This window comes from Chiloscyllium plagiosum, unplaced genomic scaffold, assembly GCF_037043375.1.
Source record: "Chiloscyllium plagiosum isolate Xiang-an unplaced genomic scaffold, Cpla_swu_hap1 HiC_scaffold_2, whole genome shotgun sequence".
NCBI classification, from domain to species: Eukaryota; Metazoa; Chordata; class Chondrichthyes; order Orectolobiformes; family Hemiscylliidae; genus Chiloscyllium; species Chiloscyllium plagiosum.
This window is the reverse complement of record NW_028270140.1, coordinates 22,954,594-22,980,488: the sequence shown is the minus strand read 5'-3', so window position 1 is coordinate 22,980,488 and position 25,895 is coordinate 22,954,594. Positions and strand designations below refer to the sequence as shown.

Genomic DNA, 25,895 nt, shown 5'->3' with positions numbered 1-25,895 from the left:
TTGATAGAGCGTAGCATCAAGGAGCCCTAGCAAAACTGGAATCAATGGGAATTAGGGGCAAACCCTCTGCTGGTTGGAGTCATATCTGGCACATATAAAGATGGTCATGGTTGCAAGAGGTCAGTCATTTCAGCTTCAGGCCAACTCTACAGGAGTACCTCAGGCCGATGTCCTAGGCCCAACTATCTTCACTGCTTCATCAATGACCTTCCGTCCATCATAACGTCAGAACTGGGGATATTTGCCTTTGATTGCACAATGTTCAGCACCACTCACAACTCCTTTGATACTGAAATAATCCATGTTCAAATAGAACAAAATCAGGACAATATCCAGGCTTGGGCTGAAATGTAGCAAGTAGCATTCATGCCACACAAATGCCAGGCAACGACTATTGCCAATAAGAGACAATATAACTAACACCCCTTGACATTCAGTTGTGTTACCATCACTGAGAATCACAGAAAGCCCTTGGAGCTCATCTTCCAAGTCCCACAAGTGAATAAAATATTGAAACAATGTCTCATACATTTTCATTATTTTCATACGAATCTCATTCCAAAGTGAATTCATCAGACTTTTTATTGTTTTAACATAAACCATAATATAGACAAGATTTATCAGTCTTTTTCAATGCCTTATTGTTACTTTTTAAAAATAAAATTGAATGTGCTTGTTGTTTAAATGTAAGTTGCTCTTTAAACAAAATAGGCAAATCTTGTTAATAAGTCATGCATACATAATTGCACAGACTAGATTTTTAACATTCTGCTCACCAGGTTAATTGCAGACAGTGATGCAGATTTGTCCTGGGGTATGTTTTTCTTTAATATAATTAAAACAATGCACTGATATTTTATCGGATTATAACATAAAATGTGTATGCAGCTGTTTGCGACATCATTTTCCATTATTCATTTATAAGTGAAGCTCTTCTATTTATTTTAATGTATGCAATGAGTTGCTAATGTTATGAGTCAAAGAACAATTTGATTGATCTCCTGCAGTGTTGGCATATCAGAACAAAAGAATAAAGACAGTTGATTTGTTCATACTTGTTCCAATCTTGATATTATTTTATGCCAGATGCCTTATGTGTTACATTATACAATCTTCTTTGGTAATTTTAAATACACTAGAAAATGTAGCTTGTTATGATCCAAGCTAATGTTACAATTGGACAAGTCATGTTCCAGACTGCAGTTTGGTTTGATAGCTCATACTTTTAAAAAACGTAGTGATTTTTCATTGAACCATAAGCATGGAATATTGTAAATTTGGTTTTAACAATAAAATAGATCATTCTAACAAAGAAACAATAATTAAATAGTGCAAAGAAAGCTACTTACATATAATATCCCAATCTGTAGATTTTTCCATGAGCAAAAAGGAAATTAATTCTTGAATCTTCTAAATCAAAAGCAAGCTATTTGCTTTCAAAGTTTATTCTCTCTAACTGAAAATCTCTCACAATATAAACAAACTCACCTTATCACATAAAGAAGGACCCAGTCACCTGCCATTGAACAAATACTAGTTTAAAATCATTGCTGTAGAAAGACTGACAAGTTGCTTATTAAAAACAAATTACTGCAGATGCTGGAATCTGAAACCAAAAAAAAAGAAAATGCTGGAAAACCTCAGCCAGTCTGGCAGCATCTGTAAGGAGAGAAAAGAGCTGACGTTTCGAGTCTAACTGACCCTTTGTCAAAGTTGCTTATTAAACCCATTCATGTGCATGTTTCAAAACATACATGCCACTCGTTCAAAATCCAAAACCTAAAATAAATGATATTGAAAGGTATAAATAATACATCATAAACTTCTCTCCTGAAGCATCAAAAAGTGACAACAAAAAAAAAGTTTATGCATTCTGGAACCTGTGTTACTATAAATTGGCCCTTCTAGATAAGAGTATCTTTTTCATTGTCAAAATTCTCAAAGACCATGTGGAAGTGTATTTTGCCACTTATAATCTATGTTGCATGTATTTCACATTTCTTCCTGAATTCAAACAATCATTTTTATAGTTTGAAACCTTAGAGTCACATCAGGTTCTGACATGAGGATCCAAAATGAGAACAAACAGAAGCTGGTTGGTAAATAAATGACTGTTGGACTGTTGTGATGTATTGCTCTGTTTCTGTTGCTGGCTATTTAGTGGGACATTGGTAACACCTTTAGTAAGATTCAGCACTCTCAGCCAAACATCCATGGTGAGGCCTGACTGAAAACCCAAATTCCTGCAAAAGGATTGTTTCTCTTAACATCGTTGTAGAGAGGGTAAAGTTGTACTAGTTTGACAGCTTTATGATATAACAAGCTTTTTCTTTAACTGTAATATCTTTTGTAAATGATTCAGAGTTTACACAGGAGTCAAGTGCTTATAGCTTCATTCAATGATACCATATAAGTCAGTTTGATGGGTATTTTAACAGGGTTGTAGCAACAGTATTTAAAAATATACAATGTGAATGTGTACATTTATGGTAGTTCCATTTCTGCTGATTCATTAGTTCTATAGTGACTGTATACAGGATAAATTGGCACGTAAATACCATTAGTTGACATGGAGGGTTTTGGGCCATTCAGGTGGATGAAGAGCTTGAGTTAGCATGGAGTGTGAATGGAAGACACACATTAACATGAAGGTGATATAAGAGATGGTGGGGGTGTGAGGGTGAAAACGAAAGGACCAAAAGTACAAGGAAAAACAGGAATGAAGTTGTTGATGACAAAGATGGTCCCTGGCATTCCGGAACTCCCAGGTATGCCTCTGATAGTGGCAGCTGGCTTGACTGAATGAAAATTCTGTGTGACGTGGAACTTTCCAGCAAAATTGATTTATTAAGCCTGAAAATTTCCCAATTTGGGTTTTTCACCTTGGTCAAGATAATCCAGTCTGAAATCTAAACTGAGGCAGAAATAGATCAGTCTATGCATAGAAGCATTGATATCTTAGATCCATGGTCCCTTGAAAGGAAATGCAATTTCTCACAGATCAGTACGTGGAAATGGACGTGCCCAGTTGCAAACAGGAAGTTTTCAAAAGAGCAACAGTGATACAGACTACCAACTGGGTACTTCACATGTCTGGAGTTAAAGTGGTTAACCTGCTGTTTAGTGCCAACAATGATTTGAACACCAGTGTCATTTGCTTAAAAAAATCTGATACTGCAATATTTCCTGTTCTTTAAACCAATGTTAATTTTTTTAACTTCCAACCTTTGAATCCCTACTGCAGCTTTTAATCAACAATATGCTGCTATCAGTTTCTCATCAGAAGTTTCCATCTCATTTACCCGCAAATAATATGATAACCATGTTATTATTATAACAGTAAATTCAGGCTGATGTTGATATCTACAATATACAGGAGACACTGCAACACTTGAACAGAAACTCTCCTCATGCCCTCTACCACCAATGACAAGGTACAACATATTCATAGAATTGTTAAATGAGCAGAATCGACTGACACTAATTAGTCTTTTTTGGTTGTGCTGAATGTTTGAAAGAGCTGTTCAATTAATCCCCACATCTTGCTCTGCTGCTATAATTTTGTTCTTTTTAAGTATTGATCCATTTCTTTTTCTAAATGCTGCTATTAAATTTGTTTTCACCGACCTTTCAAGGTTTACATTCCAGTTCATAACAACTTGCTATGTAAAAGTAATTCTCATCATGTTCACTTTTTATGCCCAATTATTCATATCTGTGTCTTTTGGTTATCACATTTTCTGCCAGTCGAAACACCATCATCAACTTTTTCTATAGTCTTCCTAAATTTGAATTTCTTCATTAAATCTCCCTATAACCATCTGTACTTCAAGAAAACCAAATATGGCATTACCAGAGTGGCCATATGAATTAAACCCCCTACTCCTGCTTCTGTTTAGCCAATCTCTTGAGGTCATTCTCAACTTCATTGTTCCAAAATTCAACTCCAAGTTGCACAGTATTGTGTCTTCAACATGTGTAAATGTTTGCTTCTCATCCCTTGTCCAATATTCTGAGATTTTTAAAAGCAATTATTGTTGTGAAGTACTATCACCAGAGGTGCTGCAGGTGTTCACAGACAGAGAAGATGTCTAAGTATTCTAATGGCATAGGGTGCACTACATTGTCTGAGTGTCCAATGTAATGAGTGTTGAGTGTCCATTTAAAAGCTCGAGACTGACAGCATAGGATATCAAAAATGAACCTCAGTTTCAATTTGTTTATTGTGTTTTACATATGCTTTACATATTCAAGTTTAAATAAGTGTAATTTTGGTGTCTATACACAGCGACTCCTTCAAAACTAAAAATTATCCTCTTTCTGAAAGATGTAAAAAGCCAGTGCTGGGATTTTTCCCAGTCAGTTATCTGATCCAGGAAGACGTTTGGCAGCAGACACAGCATTGATCGGTCACCTATACTTGTAAAATATTAGAATCCTTTTTGTGTGGATGCAGGTCATTCAGCCCATTGAATCCACACTGACCCTAAACATATATCTCAAAAAATACCTGTCAGAATGTTGCATGCAATTCTGCTCTCCTTCCTATCAGAAAGATATTGCGAAACTTGAAAGGGTTCAGGAAGGATTTACAAGGATGTTGCCAGGGTTGGAGGATTTGAGCTATAGGGAGAGGTTGAATAGGCTGGGGCTGTTTTCCTTGGAGTGTTGGAGACTGAGGGGTGACTTTATAGAAGTTTATAAAATCATGAGGTGCATGGATAGAATAAATAGACAAAGTCTTTTCCCTGGGGTGGGGGAGTCCAGAACTAGAGGGCATAGGTTTAGGGTGAGAGGGGAAAGATATAAAAGAGACCTAAAGGGCAACATTTTCACTCAGAGGGTGGTACATGTATGGAATGAGCTGCCAGAGGAAATGGTGGATGCTAGTTCAATTGCAACATTTAAAAGGCATCTGGATGTGTATATGAAGAGAAAGGTTTGGAGCTAGATTGGGTTGGGATATATGGTCAGCACGGTCGAGGTGGACCAAACGGTCTGTTTCCGTGCTGTATATTTCTATGACTCCATAACTCTGTGATCCTCCAAAGAGCATCCCAACTCGACCCATCCCAGCCCTTCAACCCTGCATTCCCTATAGATAATCCACTTAGCCTGTGACACTATGGGCAATTTAGCATTGCCAATCTATCTAACCTGCACATAGAGTCATACAACACAGAAATAGACCTTTCAGTCTGACTAGTTCATGCCGAGCATAATACCAAACTAAACTAGTCCCACTTGCATGCGCTTGTCCCATCTCCCTCGAAACATTTCTTATTCATGTACTTATCTAAAAGTTTAATAAATGTTGTAATGATACTTACATAATAACTATGAAATCTAGAAATAGCCCAAATCTATGGGGCAGCATGGTGGCTCTGTGTGGAGTTTGCACATTCTCCCCGTGGGTTTCCTCCGGGTGCTCCAGTTTCCTCCCACAGTCCAAAGATGTGCAGGACCGGTGAATTGGCCATGCGAAATTGCCCTTAGTGCTAGGCGAATTGGTCAGAGGGGAATGGGTCTGGGTGGGTTACTCTTCAGAGGGTCGGTGTGGACTGGTTGGGCCGAAGGGACTGTTTCCACACTGTAGGGAATCTAATCATCTCAGGAACACCTGCAGTATCCATACTATTTGCAGTCTACCATTTTCAAAAGTCTTTGAACTGAGGGAGGAAACTGGAGAATCCAGAGGAAACCCACCCAGACTCAGGGAGAATGTGCAAACTCCACATAGTCTTTCGAGAATGGAATCAAGCCTGGGTCCCTGGAGCTGGGAGTTAGTGGCCGAACCACTGAGCTACTGCCCTGCTTGCAAAAGAAGGTTGTAAGAAACAGGTAACACCAAAGGTGGTCACAGAGTATAACTAGGGTTACCAGTGGCAGTACCATGAGCCAGAATGAGGTACTACCTACTTCAGTGTAGTGAGCCCAACGTTGAGTTTGAGCACAGTTTGGGACTCAGCAGTTTCAGCAGTGACTGGATGGCTGAGACTGGCCCAGTGTGTACTCATATTGATGACGACATTGGTGGAGGCAAGCTGGTGCCGAAGAATGTCAACACGCTTCCAGCGGCCATGGAGCGTCTCCAGGATATGGCTGGACCTGATGCTGAAGGTGGTGATATTCCAGCTGTGGTGGCATGTAGGGATTCAGGCAGCTTTGTTTTTCTGGCAGCAAGGACTCATGACAGAGGTGGGGAATGATCTGGACATTCCCTTTTCTTTTAGATGTTTAATTCATTTCTGCTTTTGTTTCAGTATCTTGTTTTTTATATTCCAAGACGGCACTGGAGATTGGCCCCAGCACTGTACTTCTGCATTCCTGTACTTCAGCACACATGACGATAAAATCTAATAACAGTGATAATATAAATTAAATATTAGACAACATAGATACAACATAGTCATAGTACCAAATATAGGTTTTTGAGTTGAAGATAACTATGTCCATCATCTGGTCTGTGTGGTATTATTTCTGTGCATTTTCAAGTCATGGATAATGCCAATCTGTCTACAAGATTCTTCTGCAAAAAGGCAGGATATTGCAAGTTATTGAGTTTTGAGTGAAATGTTAGTTTGGGATTTTGTCTTTTGTCTCTTGTTAGCATTTGCTTTCAAAGGAGGCTACATGTTTTTGTACGAAATCATCTGTTCAGAGATGTTACGGCATGTCTCTGAAGCAGGAAGGACTTGAAGCCGTGCCTCCAGGCTCAGAATAGGGAAACTATCACTGCACCACAAGAACCCTCAAAGGCTGCTACACTATATTTATATTTGTTGGTATCAAGAGAAGCCAATGAGTGTTGGTGCATGCACACAGGCCTGTTTGACTCTATTAGTTACTATGAACTGGTCAGAAGGCTCACCATGCTCCAGGATACATCCACGTCACTCTCATAGAACTGATGAACCATTGTGATGTTTTTCTCAGTTAAATACACCTGCCACCCTCCAAATGCCTTCTCAACTGTCTATGTCGAAGGTCGAAAAGTTCATTGTCTGTGCAGTCTCACCTTCTAGAAGAAGAGACAGCTAGATCTACGGATGATCCCTGGAATGGTAGGTCTAACATATGAGGAATGGCTGAGGATCCTGGGATTGTATTCATTGGAGTTTAGAAGATTAAGGGGAGATCTAATAGAAACTTACAAGATAATACATGGCTTGGAGAGGGTGGACGCTAGGAAATTGTTTCCATTAGGCAAGGAGACTAGGACCCGTGGACACAGCCTTAGAATTAGAGGGGGTAAATTCAGAACAGAAATGCGGAGACATTTCTTCAGCCAGAGAGTGGTGGGCCTGTGGAATTCATTGCCACAGAGTGCAGTGGAGGCTGGGACGCTAAATGTCTTCAAGGCAGAGATTGATAAATTCTTGATGTCACAAGGAATTAAGGGCTACGGGGAGAATGCGGGTAAGTGGAGTTGAAATGCTCATCAGCCATGATTGAATGGCGGAATGGACTCGATGGGCCAAATGGCCTTACTTCTGCTCCTATGTCTTATGGTCTTATGGCTGACAACTACAGAGAGTCACTGATCTGCTCAAAATTCGAAAAGGCTGACAAAAGTAACATCAACACAAAGCAGAGAGCTGCTTTATAGTTATTGGTTCTTGCTCCATGAGAAGGAAAAGGAGAATTCTCCGTATCTTTTAAATTGGTTCAAGTAAATTCTATTTTCATATTTTAACAGAGTCATGATAAAGTTAAAATGGCACATAAAAATGAGCATAAATAAGTGAATAATAGAACTAAACAATTAATTAAAAACTTATTGAGAATGGTTGCACTGATTGTACATCAAAGCTGCAGTATGTGGGAGCTCAAGGATACCATTGTGATTCAGGGCAATCATATCTGTGATAAATGCTGGGAGTTCAAGCAGGTTTGGCTCAGGGTTTATGAGCAGGAGGCTGAACTACAGACATTGCAAAGCGTCAAGGAGGGGAATGGTTACCTGGATTCTATGTATCAGAAGGCAGTCACACCTCTTAGGATAAGTTGTCCTGATATGGTCATTGATGAAGGACAGCAGGCTGTGAATGCAGGTGAGAATGGTAAGGAGGGTCCAGAGGACAGGACTGCAGGTGTATTAGCCTGTGCAATTGTTCAACGGGTCTGAGGTTCTTTCACCTTCCTTGGATGAATGCAAGGGGTAGTGGGATGCTTAAGCTAAATGGCAGTGGCACTGTGGTACATAGAGCCATCCAAGCATGGGGAGCCAAAAGAATATAATGGTATTAGGGAACAGCACAATCAGGGGATTGACACTGTTCTCTGCAACAAAGAGTGTGGGTCTAGACAGCTGTATTATCTGCCCAGTTGCAGGACTCAGGATATCTATCATGGGCTGGAGAAGAACTTATAGTATGGGGTAAAAGATCCTACATTGGTCTATGTGAGCATCAACAACATAGGCTGAACTAGGAAAGACGTTCTGCATAGAGAATATGAGAAGATAGGCACTAAATTTAGAAACAGAATCTCAAAAGTAGCAATCTCTAGATAATTACCATAATCTTTCAAATTAGCATAGGGTAACCGGTTTAGAGAGCTGAATGCATGAATGAAAGACTGGTGTATGAGAAGTGGGTTCTGGTTGGTGGGCATTGGCACCAATAGTGGAGAAATTGGAATTAGTACCATGGGACAGTCCACACCTGTAACTACTGGGACAGTTGCTGTTACAAACTACATAACAAGAGAGGATTTTGACCAAAAAAAAGGGGGAAAGAGTCCAAATTTGGTCCCCTGTAGTAAATCAAAATGTGAGTAAAAGGCAATAAAGGAAGGAATTAATATGAGAAATGATACACAGACAATGGCAAGAAGGACAGAGAATGCAAATAAAAGAGCAAATCTGCTGTTAATATTAGATGCTACAAAAATAATAAAAGCAAAAATCTTTAGGCACTGTATTTGTATGTACGTCACATACAAAATAAAACAGATGAATTCATAGTTCAAGTTGAGTATGATGCAATGGCCATTGCTGAGACATGGCTGCAGGCTGACCTTGATTAGGACCTAAATATTGAAGGCTGTGTGATACTTTGGAAGGACAGGTCAGGGAAAATTATGGAAAATTAGCTCTGTTAAAGATAATACAGGTACTCAACCCTCTATCTGAAATTCCGAAATCCGAAAAGCTCCAAAATCTGAAATTTTTCTCGTGAAGCTTTTTCTGTATAACAAGGTTGTTTGGCATGCCAACAGGTGACCAAAGTCCACACCCACTCGACCCACATCACTCAGATGTGATTTGGTCACATGGCCCAGCACTGGCAGGCATCAATTGTGTCTCAGCGCTCATACTACTCACACGTGCGTCTGCTGTTCGGTAAGATTTTTTAACTGTAAAAATGTCATTTATTCTTAAATCTGAAAACTTCCGAAATTCAAAAAACAACTGGTCCCAAGAATTGCGGATAAAGGACTGTGTACCTGTATTAGCTCAATAGATAGAGATTATCTAAATTTGGGAAACAAGAATATAGAAACAGTCTGGGTAGAGATAAGGAATGTTAAAGGCATGACGTCACTTGTGGGAGTTGTGTCCAGACCCCCTAACACTGACTACATAGTAGGATGAGGTATCATGGAGTAATAATGGGAGCTTGTCAAAAGGGTGCAGCAAGGATCATGGAAAGACTTGAAAAATTAGACAAGAACAACTAACCTGGATGATGAATTTATTGCATATTTTCAGGACAATTTTATCAACCAGTATATTATGACACCAACCAGACAGCAGCTAATATGAGATCACCTTTTGACCAATGAAATAGGATTAGTTACTGACATTATCTAAAATGCCCCTGGATAGCAACGACCATGGTATGATTATACTTTAACTACAGTATAAGAGAGAGAAGTGTGTATGTCCAAGACTGCTATTATGAATTTAAACAAGAGTAATTATGAAAGCAGAACCTGCAAAAACTGACTTGCAATTTAGATCAAGGGATAGGCCAATAGAGTTGCAGATTTAATGGAATATTCCTGAAAGCACAGAACAGATACTTTCAACAAATAAGAGAAATTCTAAGGGGCTTACCCACCATCCATCTTTAACTAAAAAAAGCCAAAGATATTAACAAATCTAAAGAAAAGACTTATAATTGTGAAAAGATGACAGGTCAGAAGATTGGACAGAATATAAAACAAAAACAGATAATTACTAAAGATTAATAAGTTGTGAAAAATTACAGTATGCGAAAGTTAGCCAAAAATATAAAATCAGATAGAAACATTTCTTCTGACATTTAAAAAGAAAAGAGTTAACAAAGTAAGCATTGGTCCCAATGAAAATTTGTCTGGGGGATTAGTAATAGAAGATAAAGAGATGGCAGAATAATTGAACAGTTGGTCTTCAATTGTGAGGATGGAAGTAACATCCCAGAAATAACTGTAAATCAGGAATTGGAAAGAAGGGAGAAACTCAAGAAAATTACAATTCCTAGAGAAGTAAATTATTTTGAGTAAATTGATGGAACAGTGAATTGACAAATCCCTGGGTCCTGATGGATTGTATCCTAAAAGAAACAATCAGTTAAATAGTTGATGTTTTGTTTTAATTTTCCAAACTTCATTATATTCAGCAAAGATTCCTCTGGATTGGAAAATAACTAACATTAACTCATTTATTCAAAGAGGGAGGGAGGCAAAAAGCAGGCAACTACAAGTTAGTGAGGTGAACATCTGACATAATTAAAATGTGAGAAGCTATTATTAAAGACGTTGTACCAGGCCACTCAATTTCAAGATAATCAGGTACAACCAATATAATTTTTCAAGGGGAAATCATTTATCACAAAAGTTTTGCATTTCTTCGAAGAAGTGCTTTGTGTTGTAGATAAAGAAGGACCAGTGGAAGTATTGGATAGAATAACCTCAATTATCCAAATGAGACGGGGTGTGCAGTATCTTGTTCAGATAACTGATTGTTCGGATAACTAATCTTATCGTAAATACAGGAAGCCATACTGAACATAATTACATAAAAAGCATGGTTACAGAGTTTTTATTTTATCCGATCAATAAAATTTGTATAAACACTGGATATTGCTTAGAAATCATGTATTTTACAAATAAAGTCACTATTTGTGTAAATAAAATTAATTGAGGTGGACGTCGATTATTATTTTATGTTTTTACGGGACCTTGAGATATTGTTCAGATAATCTGAAATTCGAATAATTGATGTTCGGATAACTAAGGTTGTTCTGTACATAGAATTCCACAAGAAATCTCATAATATATCACAACAAAGGTTATTGTGGAAAATAAAAGCTGATAATGTTGGAGATAACGTATTGGCATGGATAGAAGATTGACAGCAAGCAGAGAATAGGAAGAAGCGAGTTTTTTTTTCAGGATGACAGGATATCATGAATGGTGAGTCAAAGGGGTTGGTGCTGTATTCTCAGCTCTTTATAATTTATATAAATGATTTGAATGAAGGGACTGAAAATATGGATGCTAAATTTGCTGGTGACACAAAGATAGGCAGAAAACTGAATTGTGAAGAGGAGAGGTTTATAAAATCATGAGGGGCATGGATAGAATAAATAGACGATGTATTTTCCCTGGGGTGGGGGAGTCCAGAACTACTGGGCATAGGTTTAGGGTGAGAGGGGTAAGCAGGCAGAGGTGTGTGTGTGTGTGTGTGTGTGTGTGTGTGTGTGTGTGTGTGTGTGTGTGTGTGTGTGTGTGTGTGTGTGTGTGTGTGTGTGTGTGTGTGTGTGTGTGTGTGTGTGTGTGTGTGTGTGTGTGTGTGTGTGTGTGTGTGTGTGTGTGTGTGTGTGTGTGTGTGTAATGGGCCGCCAGAGGAAATAGTGGAGGCAGCCACAATTGTAGCATTGAAAAGGCAGCTGGATGGGTATTTGAATAAGAAGGTTTTAGAGGGAGATAGGCCAACTGCTGGCAAACGTGACTAGATTAGGTTTGGATATTTGATCAGCATGGGCGAGTAGGACAAAAGGGTCTACTTCCATCTTTATGACTCTATATCATCACTTTCCTCATTCCTGAAGAAGGGCTTTTGCCCGAAACGTTGATTCTCCTGTTCCCTGGGTGCTGCCTGACCTGCTGCGCTGTTCCAGCAACACATTTTCAGCTCTATATCATCAGGAGCCTACAAAGGAATATAGTTAAATTAAGTGAGTGGGCAAAGATCAAGCAAGTTAGGTATGTGAAATTATTCATTTTGACAGAAAAAATATAAAGTAAATTATCTAAATGGTGAGATGTGAAAGAGCTCTGGGATGCTGAGTGATCTAGGTATTCTAGTTTATGAATCTCAAACTGTTAGTATGTGTGTACCGCAAGTAATCAGGAAATCTTAAAAAATGTTGAATGCAAGGGAAATTGAATCCAAGTATAATGAGGTAATGCCTCAATTATACAAGGTATTAGTATGAACACATCTAGAGTACCATGTACGCTATTGGTCATCATAATTACAGAAGAATGCTAATACATTGGAAACAGTTCAGAGGGAGTTTAATTGTTGACTTCCTAGAATGATTGGAATGCCTTATGAAGAAAGGCCAGACAGGCAAAGCCTGTATCCTCTTGAATTTAGGAAAGCCAAAAGTGACTTAATTGCAAGATATAAGATCCTGAAAGGACTTGGCTGGATGGAGATGGAAGAAGAATCTATAGAATCATTTAAGACAGAAGTGAGGAAAAGAAAATCATTCTGAGGCTCAAGAGTTTTTAGAAAGATATGCTGTTCCAATAGTTAGAACTCCCACGAATATAATAAAACAATAGAATTTAGTCTATCGAGATTATAGCCAGATTATGTGTCTTCTGGAACTTTTTGTGTCTTCTCTGCTGATTCTTCTGTCAGGACTTGTTTTTCTGTAGTCAGGAATTTAGATGGTACCATGGCAAACAGATGGTACTTCTTCAAAGAGCTGAGAGCTGTTATCTCTCAGCTGATGGCACTCAGCTCTGCCGACTTTTCAACTGCCCTCTTCTTTTATAGCCTTGATGATCTATCAGTAAGTTTACAATTGGATTAGTCCTAGGTTGTCAAAATCATTAGGTTTAAATTTAATAGGATTTTGGTAGCTAAAGGCTTGTTTTAAATTGATTGTCTAAATTTAAAACTTGATAAAACTGCTGCTTGGCCCTTTGATTGAAAATTTGGGTGCTCTGTGTACTAGCAAACTCAAGTTGCTGCCAGACATCCATTTTAACTCTAAGTACAGAAATAAAACACCATCATTTAAAGGGACCAAGCAATGTTTCCCCCAATTTTCAATGTTACGCACACCAGTGGCTAGACAGATTAGGTTGTTTTTTAACATCAAGGGAGGACCATCAAGAGAATGATGGCAACCTGTGGGAGCCTGTTCTTTATTTACTTCTTTGTTGATAGATGATGGCAGATTGACGATGTGATTCAAGTATTCTGCCCATCTTTCTCAAATTTTAGTTTTCTCTTTGAGCAATGTTGAACTGTGAGCACTAAAGCTTGGCGAGGGATCAGTATATTGGGAAATATCTTACCAAACACACCATTTGAACACTTGCAACAGGCATCACACCATATTGTCACTTTATCTTATTAGGTTTCCAAAGCAACTTGCCACTCATCCAGATACTGCAGAGTTGGCCAGCATCCCTGTTATTGATTTCATATTCTGAAAAGTTTTGTGAGCCTAGACTGTCAGTCTGGAGCTGCTATGCATATCTCCTGACATTTGCCATGGACATAGTAGACAGAGGGAAATCCTTACCTGCTTTCTGGACATTTTGCACACGCACCACTCTTTGTGTAAGGAACCTACCTCTGACATCTCCCCTAAACCTTCCTCCAATTACCTTAAACATATGCCCCCATGTGATAGCATTTTCTGCACAGGGAAAAGGTCTCTGGCTATCCACTCTATGACTTTCATCCTCTCGTACAAATCTATCAAGTCACCTCTCAACCTTCTTTGCTCCAGTGCCCTCCAGTCCAGTCAGCATTCTGGTAAATCTCCTCTGTACCCTCTCTTAAACTTCCACATCCTTCTTACAATGAGACGATCAGAACTGAACACAACATTCCAAGTGTGGTCTAACCAGGCCTTTATAGAGCTGCAGCATAACTTTGCGGCTTTTAAGCTCAATCCTCCACTAGTGAAAGCCAACACACCATACATCTTCTTAACAACTCTATCAACTTGGGTGGCAACTTTGAAGGATTTAGAGACGTGGACCCCAAGATCCCTCTGTTCCTCTATTCCTCCACACTGCCAAGAATCCTGCTTTTAACCCTATAGTCTGTATTCAAAATAAACCTTCCAAAATGAATCATTTCACACTTTTCCGGGTTGACCTCCATCTGCCACTTCTCAGCCCAGCTGTGAATCCTGTCAATGTCCCGTTACAATCTGCACAGCTCTACGCACTATCCACAACTCCAATAACTTTCATGTCATCGGCAAACTTATTAACACACCCTTCCACTTTCTCATCCAAGTCATTTATAAAAATCACAAAGAGCAGAGGTCCCAGGACAGATTCCTATAGAAGCCACTGGTCACCGAGCTCCAGGCTGAATTCTTTCCATTTTCCACCACCCTCTGCTTCTATGGGCAAGCCAATTCTGTATCCAGACAGCCAAATGTCCCTAAATCCCATGCCTCCTTACTTTCTGTATGCGCCTAATCCCTTGCTAAAATCCATATACAGCACACCCACTGCTCTACTTCATCACTGTGTTTGCCATATCTTCAAATAATTCAATTAGGCTTGTGAGGCATGACCTGCTCCTCACAAAGACAAGCTGACGATTTCTAATCAAATTATGCTTCTCCAAATAATCATAAATCCTGTTTCTCAGAATTGTCTTCAATAATTTGCCCACCACCAATGTAAGACTGACTAATCTGTAATTCACAGGGTTATCCCTATTCCCTTTCTTGTACAAGGGAATAACGTTTGCCACCTCCAATCATCTGGTACTACTTCAGTGGACAGGGAAGAAGCAAAGATCATTGCCAAAGGCGCAGCAATCTCTTTTCTCACTTCCTGTAGTAACATTGGGTATAAACCATCTGGTCCAGGGGACTTACCTATCCTCATGCTTTCAAACTTTTCAGCACATCGTCCTTCTTAACAGTATATCAGTCTTCATAAATGACAAGATCCGTCTCACTTGTGAATACTGAAGTATTGCTACCTCCCCTACCTCCTTCGACTCTAGGCATAAGCTCTCTCCACTATTCCTGATCGGCCCTATCTTCACTCTGGCCATCCTCTTGTTCCTCACATAAGTGTAGAATGCCTTGAGGATCTCCTTTATCCTACCTGCCAAGGTTTTTTCATGCCCCCTTATAGCTCTCTTAATTCCATTCTTCAGTACTTTCCTAGCTACCTTTTAATATCAAAGGCTGTGCTTGACTTGCCTTGCTGGATTATTCTAATCAAAGTTTACTGGACTGAGGCTTGCTGACAGCCATGGCAATCTTCCTGGCATTGTGCCTGAGCTAAACAGCACAGCAACTCAGTCATTATTTAAGTCAGCTATCCACAGGTGAGAGGCAAAGTGCTAAAAGTTAAGGCAAGGCAATGCAAGACAGGGATGCCGCAAGCATCCAGGTAGACTCAGAGTGAGTACACGCCATGACATTGAGTAAAGACCACATTTACAGCCTGGTTCAGTTCATGGGTGCCCCTGGGTGCAAAGTGTTCTTGCTGCAGCATTACCACAATAGTTGCTGGTGTAACCTGAGGTGCAGCATCGAAGTGCAGAAGCCTTCTGTAAGTGGATCAGAGACATGACAAGACGGTTCCTAGAGGCTGGTACAAGTCAGATGTCCATGGATCCATGTGGATTGTGCCAACGAGTGTGCCTGAAATGCTGGTGCCCTGTGTCCAACAGTTGGGGCTGTCAGCAAGTTGAATCCTACTAGAATCTATTTTGGTTTCCAGGTCAAGTATTCACAATTACCAATTTGTATGAAGCGTTTGTTAAGATCATAACCCATGGTGAGATGAACTGTTAACAAGTTGTTTAACAATCAATAATGAGCACTGATTGGGAACTCACTGCTCCTTGGTGAGAATCTCACCAGGCTGCTTAAGCAAAGCAGGGAAGTTGCATCGGCACAACCATCTTGCCTAGTTCTAACAATCATCTTTCCAAAGCTCGTGTCATTCAGAGCATGGTAAGATTCTGCCCAGAATTCCACCATTATGAGTGAAGGAACATCGGATATACAGTACTCAAGTTTACAAGTAGCTGAAATGACACAATACTCTTAATGACATCTCATATATCATGAATCTATCTCCAGGCTTCTTTCTATGTTGCTAATTTTTAAAAGACATTCCTATGTTTCCACCTTAGCATGTTTGTAATGTGTCATTTAATTGAAACCTTGCTAGTTACTGGCATGCAAGCAGCACCTTTAAATTCTCATAGTTAAACTAATGTTGCTGCAGCCTAGTGCTAGGTTTCTACAGCTGTGGCAGATCAACGAGTTAATATGCCCCAATTTTCAAGTATAAATGCAACAGAGCAAATTAAAACATTCAACTGCTGACTGTTCATGCAAAACGTGATTACAAGATAATGAGCCTTGTACGTGGAAACAATTAGTGGGGATTGAACAATGCAGCTTGCAAACTAAAGTGGATCATAAAATTTAACTGAACTGTTTTATCTGCCATGGAAAAGGTCTGTATAATTTTGAAGTGCCTGCCTAGTCAATGGTTTTTTGTGCAACGCAATAGGTGGAAGTGTAGAATCCATAAGTCAGACAAAGAGAGGCTGAACAGGGGTTGAAAATTAGACATCAGTCATAACTCAGTCTGGGTCAGAAATGCAATATGGGGCAGTGCTTCTGAAAGAGTTAATGTTGAGGCTATACCAAACTCCATCTAAACAGGTCATGTGGATGCAGCTGAAGCAGTTTTGTCCAAGATCCCAGTGGAGACAATGTGCCACCTGGCTCCCAGTAATCTTTGGAAGTATGTCTAATTAACCAGTATAAATTGTATCTATTGTCTCTTTTTGCTAAGTTTCAATAATAGTTTGTTTCCCATTAAAGTGTAGAAATGAAGATTGATTGATTTGATAATTGTCCATTCTCCTTATGTATGTTTCTGTTAACTGTTAGTTTTTTAAATATATATTGTATAGCATATAAATTGTTTATATAAATTAATATTTATATAAATTGTTTAACCCAATTTTGTTCATTTAAAGTTTAAAGAGTAGAAATGAAGATTGAAGATTCCCATGGTGAAGTGGTATTTTCCCTACTTGTGAGACAGGAGGCCCTGGATCAAGTTTCACCTGCTCCAGAGTTGGACAATAACAACTCAGAACAGGTTGATTAAAAAAATATCTGGAAAGAAACATTGAATAAAAGCAGAATACTGCAGTGCGTGCAAATTGAAAGCAGCACAGAGAATGCTGAAGGAACCCTGCAAGTCTGGCAGCAACCGTGGAGAAAGAAACTGAGTTAAAGTTTTGAATTTGGTATGGATCTTCTCCAAAATGGAAGATTCACCCACAACAATACAGGTCTCAAAATATCAGTTCTGAGACGTTTTGTACATAATTGGGAGACTTAGCCGATTTATCTTGGATGGGAGACAGCTTGGGATACCAATTGCAGAATGCTGTCCTCAATGAGGGGACTTCCTCTTACTATTGGGTATCTGGGATTGGGAGTGTTTTATACACAGATCCATGCAATGGTAGATTAAATTCACTAGGTCCCAAGCCACATGCAGTTTTTGTGGCCTGTGGAAAACAGATTTCCACATTTACATCATATGTTTTCATTCTTAACCACTATTTCATTTTAAGAGAGCTGCTCTTAAGTTTCTTACTGCACTTCAGCCTCATATTCCTAATCTATAGACATCCCATGCCTGGAGTGGTGGGCAGGTCAGAGCTCATTGTCAGCCGAGCCAAAATGACCATTAATGAGTGCAGTCAGTGGACTATGGAGGTGATCACAGTGTCTGACTGCCTGTCCCTCTTTCATAGTTATGTCAACACTGGGTGTACTTTGAGAGGGAGCGTGCAGCATCGACTGGTACAATAGAGGCCTTTAGAGATTAGAGGTGCAGGCCTCATCACCCTGGATAATGATATTTTGATTCAGTCAGTTAACATATGTCTATAAGTTTCCATTGATCATTTGATTTTGTTTCCGTTACAGTGTCCCAGTAGCCCATTCATGTTTATTTCAGAAAAGGGTAGAAAGGGAGATTCCGCCCCATGCACCAAATGTATGGCCATCCTATATGGAGGGTCAGGTAGATCAGAAAACCTCCACATGAGCCTTCTCTAAACTACTTCTAATGCAATTTTACCTTTTATTTACAAATAAAGAGGCCAATTGTACTCAGTAATCCAGATGTGGTCTCGATAATGCCCTGTAGAGCTTTCGGAAGGGAAACTTTTATATCTGTTGTGATGGTACTTCTGTTTTCTTCGAGGATTCCTCCTTAAAATATTGTGAGAATTGATTCATTTTAAAAGACTGTAGAGATGCTTGGATTAGACTTTTTTTTAAAGATTATTGGCCAGAAACTTTGGAATTTTTTTTAACCAAAAGAAACACTTACTGAAAGAGCCAGATAAGCTCAGTGAATAGCTGAAGCCTTTATGACAGTGGAACTGCTTGGACTTGGTTACAGATAAGTGACATGGGCTAGGTTTCCAGCTGTCAAGAGTTTCAGGTGTAGATATTATTTGGAGAAGTTGGAATGTAATCTGCTAAAACATAAGCCACACGGAATTCATCCTCTCCCACATTTTTGAGGGGAAAAAACCCAGAAACCCTCAAAAGTGCAGAGTGAGAGTTGAAACACTGTTGAAAAAATTCTCCTGACAAGCTTTTTGAAGAGTTTTTCTTGACAGTTCCTGAATGAACTGCTTCTGAAAAGATCACAGTGCACAAATTACCACACTACTGCTTAATGAGCCTTACTCTTTCCTTTGGTATCCTTTTACCCTTAATGTACCTGCAAACATAAGTTTGGGCTTTCCTTTATTTTATCTGCTATTATTAGATCATGCCAACTTTTTGCTCTCCTGTTTTCCTTTTTAAGGTTCCTTCTGCACATTCTGACCTCTCTGGAGCTTCTGCTGTTTTGAGCCATCAGTGTTTGCCTTAAACCTGTCTTTTTCTCTTTATCCAATTTTGGATATCTCTTGATAGTCAGGGTTTGTTGGATTTGTTGGTTCCTTCATGAAAATATGTTGCCTTTGTACTCTCCATAATTCCTTCTTGAATGTGTCCCACTGTCTGATACAGCTTTATGAAAAGTATCTGCGCTCAGTCCACTCTGGCAAAATCATATCTGATCTTAGTGAAATCAGTCTTCTCCCCATTTAGATCTTTGATTTCAGGTCCAATCTTGTCCTTTTCCAAAACAATCTTGAATCTAATGGCATTATGATCACTGTCTGCATGACACGTTAATGTTGTCTATGCTTACATTCACTTTACAGAGATGCCCATCATCAATTTGTGGTGACATTTTGAAGATTTCTTATGGCCAGGATGATACAAGCAGGATTCTATGTTTAGGGATCATGATTTAGAGATGCCAGTGTTGGACTGAGGTGTACAAAGTTAAAAATCACACAACACCAGGTTATAGTCCAACAGGTTTAATTGGAAGCACGCTGGAAGATAGTGGGGTTGTGTGATTTTTAACTATGTTTGGGAATGCCATTCACCTAGGCTGTATACATGCCTGATGTATGCAATTGTCCCTGTTGGGTTTCACTGCTCACAATTGGAGCCCATATGCGCTCTAGAAACATCCAGTTACTCTGCCCTCTTGGGTATGGGGGCAGCGATTTGTCATTTCCATTACACATTTGTGATTTGAAATAAGGAGAGAAGATTGCACAAATGGCACATCACAGAGTGAGTCGCAGGTTCAGCCTGATAATCTGGGTACACCTCAAACATTCATGCTCCTGATTTGTTTGCACTCCTGCTTACCTCACCAGTCGTGAGCTTCCACACATTCCCACTCAACTCTTTCATTGATATCTTTATCTTCTGATATCAGTCGCTGAGCCATGAGTCTACAGTTTAGCTATGCCAAACTTCGCAATGCAATGTCTCCCCCCTCCTCCAATAGAAGTTAGAGCTGTGGAAACCATCAATCTCACCTTCCTACAATAACTCAAGTCGTCCAAACTACTATTATTTCTCACCCTCGCTGAGTTGCCATCATCTCTCCCTTCACAACTAATGACCCCATGGCATGCTGCCTCCAATTCCCACTAGCGATTTCCATATTGCATAGTTTTCATTTCCAGCATGATGGAGGTGCCAGTGAACACTTCTGAAGCACCAGATTCTCACATCCATCTCTACATGTCAATAAGGTCCCAAATATCCACATCTCTTTTCTATTTGCCCTTCCAGTAAACCACATATAAAGTTCACACCTCCCCAGGTCCTAACCCAACCTGGTTACATGATGCTTCACTTTTCCACCATTCCCCTCCAATCCCTGCCATATGAGGTGACCATGCCAAGTGTGGTCATATACTGCACCCTTCTTGAAACTGTAGTGTTCCTGACCATGGGCAAAACCTCCTCCCACATACCCCATTCTCATCCATACTTGACTGTATCACCGTCATTTGCAATTGCTCCCTTTCATAAGTGTCTTCTCCATTTCCTTCCACCGCCCTCCAAACTGCAGTCCCACAAGTCCCATGGATAGGTTCCCTGATAACTCTGCTCACATTTCCCCCAGTTTCTCTGAACTCTGGCTACTCCCTTGAGTGCCCTAACCAGAGTGCCCTGGGTGACGAGAGCCCAGATCATGGGATGAAGTCTGTATGTCTCCCTAACTGTGTTAACTGAAAGACTGGTCAATATAAAGCCACAGAACTGGTGGTAATCCACTTTTGGGACTGCAGAGACACACATCTCCTGAATGAGAGAACCCCATCAGATGGCCTGACCATGACTAATTCCTTGGGCTGGTATCAGAGACTGCCCTTTATTTTAGGTGTCCTGACTGATGGATGCCTCCATGGACTTCAGTAAGGATTATTTTAATCATAGAATCCCTACATGTTGAAACAGGACATTTTCCCATCAAATTCACAATGACCCTCCAACGAGCATCCCTCCCAGACTCACACCCCCTAAACTATCCGCGTAATCTTGCATTTATCATGACTAACCGACCTAGTCTGCACATCCTGGGCACTATGGGCAATTTAGCACGGCCAAACAATCTACACATCTTTGGTCTGTGGAAAGAAACGGGAGCACCGGGAGGAAACCCATGCATACACAGGGAGAACATGCAAACTCCACACAGAGAGCCATCCAAAGGTGGAATTGAACCCAGGACCCTGGTGTTGTGAGGCAACAGTGCTAACCACTGAGCCACCATGCTGTCCATTCTGTTACAATCTTGAGACATGACTGCCTGTTTGCTGTACATGCAGTGTCTTTGCTATATAAAGGACTGGCAAATGGTGCCAATATGAGATTGATGTAGCAATGCCATACAGCTAGATTGAAAACTGCTGACCAGAACTCCCGGCTGCCCAGTTGTGTGACTGCGCTAGTTGGCAATAGCAAGGCAAGGATGTGTGAGCATACAGGTAGACACTCAGTGAGCGAGTGCTAAGTGAGCAGAGAGGCAGCCCTGCAATATAGCCTGTACAATCCAACCAACTGAGTGTGTCTGTCCCTGTGTGCAAAATGTCCTTGCAGTGGCCTTTCATTGCTTGCTCCTGGGGTGCCCTGACATGCATTTCTTCATAAGCATCCTGTAAATGAATTGGATTGGACCTGTTAGAATCCTGAGGGGGATGACAATTATTGAATACCAGTGTCCATAGATGAGGAGTGAGTGTGGCTTGTGTCCATGGACCATGCCCTGAGATATTCTGGTGTGGTGGAAACGCATACGCTCTTCATAAGACCTGCAGTAACTCATGTTGAGGATACCCAGCATATCATTTATTGGCTGGTTAGTTTGGAAGCTGCAAGTTAATGAGGCAAGATATCCATTTAGCAAGGTCACTAACCAGCCATAATCACCCTTAAGAGGCAACTTCCTGTTACTAATGAGAATTTTGCCATCACACCTGGGACTTCATTAAAAGATGCAGTGAGTTGCTACCAACTCCAAGATTGCCTTGCTGTTCACCTGGTTTCTGCCACTCTTGATACGAAAGCTCATATCATTTAACATCAATACGATTTCATCGAGAGTCATTATATTTCAGTGCCAGAGAGTGCCATGTTAACATTGACCATATAAGTTTAGCTGCACTAAGACTTTAAATGACAACATTGTATTATCTGTGATAGGTGAAGTTTACATCTATTGATCACAAAAAAAACTTTCCTCTTTTTCATGCATATCAAAGTTAAATAGTGAGATGATGTCTTCATGAAGCTAATGATGGAACAATGTCACTCCAACAAGAACCTTTGAATATTCACATTCAATCTCGCATCTGTTCTTTCCCAAAGGTTAAATCTAATATTTTGGCATAAACCATGATGTACACCATTAGTTTCACCATCAAATTGAAAGACAATTCATTCCAATATTTTTCAATTATTTATTGTTTGTAATATTGCATCTAGGAGTAGTTAATACTATGTCTACCAGAAACAAATTCCTCGCCTATGGTTGTAATCGCTGCATGATCATTAGCAATTGGCCAAACAAAATTGAAAAATCCAGGTTTGTGGTGTCAGGTCACATTTATAAATATCTCTAACATTTAATATCAACAATTACCTTTTAAAAGTAAAAGTATAATCACTCTTGATGCTTCTTACTTTAATTATCCAAAACCTTAATTTGAAAAAGTATTGTTTTCTTTCTGGTAATATGCAACAAACTAATGGATTTTATCATAATTTATGTACAAAAGTAGATACGACAAGTCTATATCACCGCAGAATTGGGAAGCAATGCTCTTTCCTTTTGGTTTTGAAATGGCATTCACTCCAGGACTAAGAGAAGATTATCACAGATTGCAACAAATAATGATCTACCTCTGGAGAATCTTCAATTATTTCCCAAAGCCAGCCAAGTAAAATGTAAAAAGGAGCTATTTCAATCACCAATATACAAACCATTTCTTATCCATAATGAAACCGAAAATGACAGGGTTTTTTTTGTACATGATTTCATGCGTAGAAAAAGAGCACAAAACGTAATAAGGAGTTTTTTTTTCTCACTAACAACACAAAATTCTCAGTTTCTTTCCAAGTTTTATATGAAGACAGATAGAGGTTTTGAGTTAAAGTCAGTCAAACATCTGGGGAGTCGTGATCACAATTTAAAACCGATTTAAGATAATGACTGAGAGGGATATTGATTCTGCAAGGATCAAAGTAACAGATTGGAGAAAAGCCAACTATGAAGAATTGAGGATGCAATTAAGGAAGGCAAACTAGAAGAGAAAAATAAACAAGGTTAGCACATCAGTGGGTAAGATCATTAGTGGTCAGTATAAATATAAGGAGTAAGAATAAACTGGCCAAACAAAAGAAATACCACACATAAATAAGAAGGTAATGATTTAGTTTGAGTATGTGAAATGAAATAGAAAACCCTGCCTTGACTATGCAGCAGATAAAGAATGATAAGCATTTGACTTAGCTGAAATGTGTGGGCTTTGAGCCTGATGCAAACAATGATACATTGGAAGGATATGTAAGATGGCACTGGTTACCCATAAGCTACATATACTTGGTGCTGACATACTTGGTGTTAGAGGCAAGGTGCTAGCATGGATAGAAGCCTGTCGCGTCTGTCAGAAAGCACAGAATGGGGTAAAAGGGTCCTTCTCAGGCTGGCACATAGTGACGTGGCGTTCCACAAAGCTCAGTGTCAGGACCACAACATTTCACATTAATGATCTAGATGAAGAAACCAAGGGCATTGTGGCTAAGTTTTCAGATGGTACAAAGATAGGTAGAGGGACTGGTAGCATTGAGGAAGCAAGGAGGGTGCAGAAGGATTTGGACAGGTTAGGAGAGTGGGCAAAGAAGTGGCAGATGAGTACAATATGGGAAAACGTGAGTTCATGCACTTGGTAGGAAGAATAGAGAGAAACATGGATTATTTTCTAATTGGGGAGAAAATTCAGAACTCTGAAGTGCAAAGAGACTTGGGAGTTCAAGTCCAGGATTCTCTCAAGGTAAACTTGCAGGTTGAGTCAGTAGTTAGAAAGACAAATGCAATGATGGTATTCATTTTGAGAGGACTTGAATATAAAAGCAGGGATGTTCTTCTGAGGCTCTATAAAGCTCTGGTCAGACACCATTTGAAATGTTGTGCACAGCTTGGGCACCATACCTCAGGAAGGATGTACTGGCACTGAAGCATGCTCAGGGCAGATTCATGAGAATGGTCCTAGGAATGAGGAGAAAGTGAGGTCTGCATATGCTGGAGATCAGAGCTGAAAATGTGTTGCTGGAAAAGCACAGCAGGTCAGGCAGCATCCAGGGAACAGGAGAATCGACGTTTCGGGCAAAAGCCCTTCTTCAGGGCTTATGCCCGAAGAAGGGCTTATGCCTGAAGAAGGGCTTATGCCCGAAACGTCGATTCTCCTGTTCCCTGGATGCTGCCTGACCTGCTGCGCTTTTCCAGCAACACATTTTCAGCTCTGGTCCTAGGAATGAACAGCTTAACATATGAGGAACATTTGAGGACTTTGGATCTATACTCAATGGAGTTTAGAAGGATGAAGGTGGTCTATTTGAAGCTTACAGAATACTGAATGGCCTGGATAGAGTCGATGTTGGGAAGATGTTTCCAGTGGAAGGAGAGACTAGGGCACAGCCTTAGGGTAAAGGGAAGACCTTTTAAATCAAAGATAAGGAGAAACTTCTTCAGCCAGAATAGTGAATCTATGGAATTCATTGCCACAGAAGACTGCTGGGGCCAGATAATTGATTATATTTAAGACAGAGATAGATAGGTTCTTGATTGTAAAGTGGATCAAGGGTTATGGAGGGAAAGCAGGAAAATGGGTTTGTGAAACTCATCAAACATGATTGAATGGTGCAGCAGACTCAATGGGCTGAATTGCCTAATTTCTGCTCCGATGTCTTCTGGTCTTATGGACATTGCCAAATTACAATAAACCAAGTTGGTCAAGGCAAGGTCTATTTGAGAGAATACTTGGAGTTTTACCTTCCATAGAGTGTGCAGAAGACATCCATGAGCACGGGATAGGTTCTGCAATGAGCAACAGGCTGACAGAGTCAAATGAGCAACCAATAGCAGCCTTGGATTGCCTCACTTCCCTGCAGCTATCATCTGATAAAGGGGCAGTCTATGTCATATGTACTTGCTCATCAAGTTTGTATGCCAACATAGAGTCATAGAGGTCTACAGCATGACAACAGGAACTTGCCCATGCTGCCAGTTTTCATAATTTAAACTAGTCCCATTTGCCTATATTTGGCCCATATCCCTCCTCATCTATCCTATTTATGTAAATGTCTTAAATGACAAAATAGTACTCACTTCCACCACTATCTTTGGCAGTCTGTTGCAGACACACATCACCCTCTGTGTGAAAGATTTGCCCCATTGGATCCTTTTGTATCTCTCCCCTCTCATCTTAAAGCTATGCCTTCTAGTTTTAGACTCCATGTACCTTAGTGAAGAAAACAACATAGATTCCCAAGGTGACAGTGAGGAAAAGTTGAAGTGGTGAGTGAGTATTCTGTCTGAGTGACTTCACTGCACTTATTGGAGCAGCCAGTGATTCATGGCCAACTTGCTTAGCTCAGCCTGGGGTGGACAAGATCAAAGACGCTCAAAGCTTTGGGCCCTGAATGAATCTGTGTCAACATTGCCATCAAATATCATAGCGACACTGAAGGTCTGGGCATTGGCAC

The 25,895-nt window shown here is 40.0% G+C and overlaps 1 pseudogene; it reads left to right on the top strand.

Annotated features, from left to right (window-relative positions):
* The first annotated feature begins 9,276 nt into the window (after positions 1 to 9,276).
* The window catches only part of LOC148151833 (uncharacterized), a 52,872-nt pseudogene continuing 36,253 nt past the window's right edge, over positions 9,277 to 25,895 (top strand).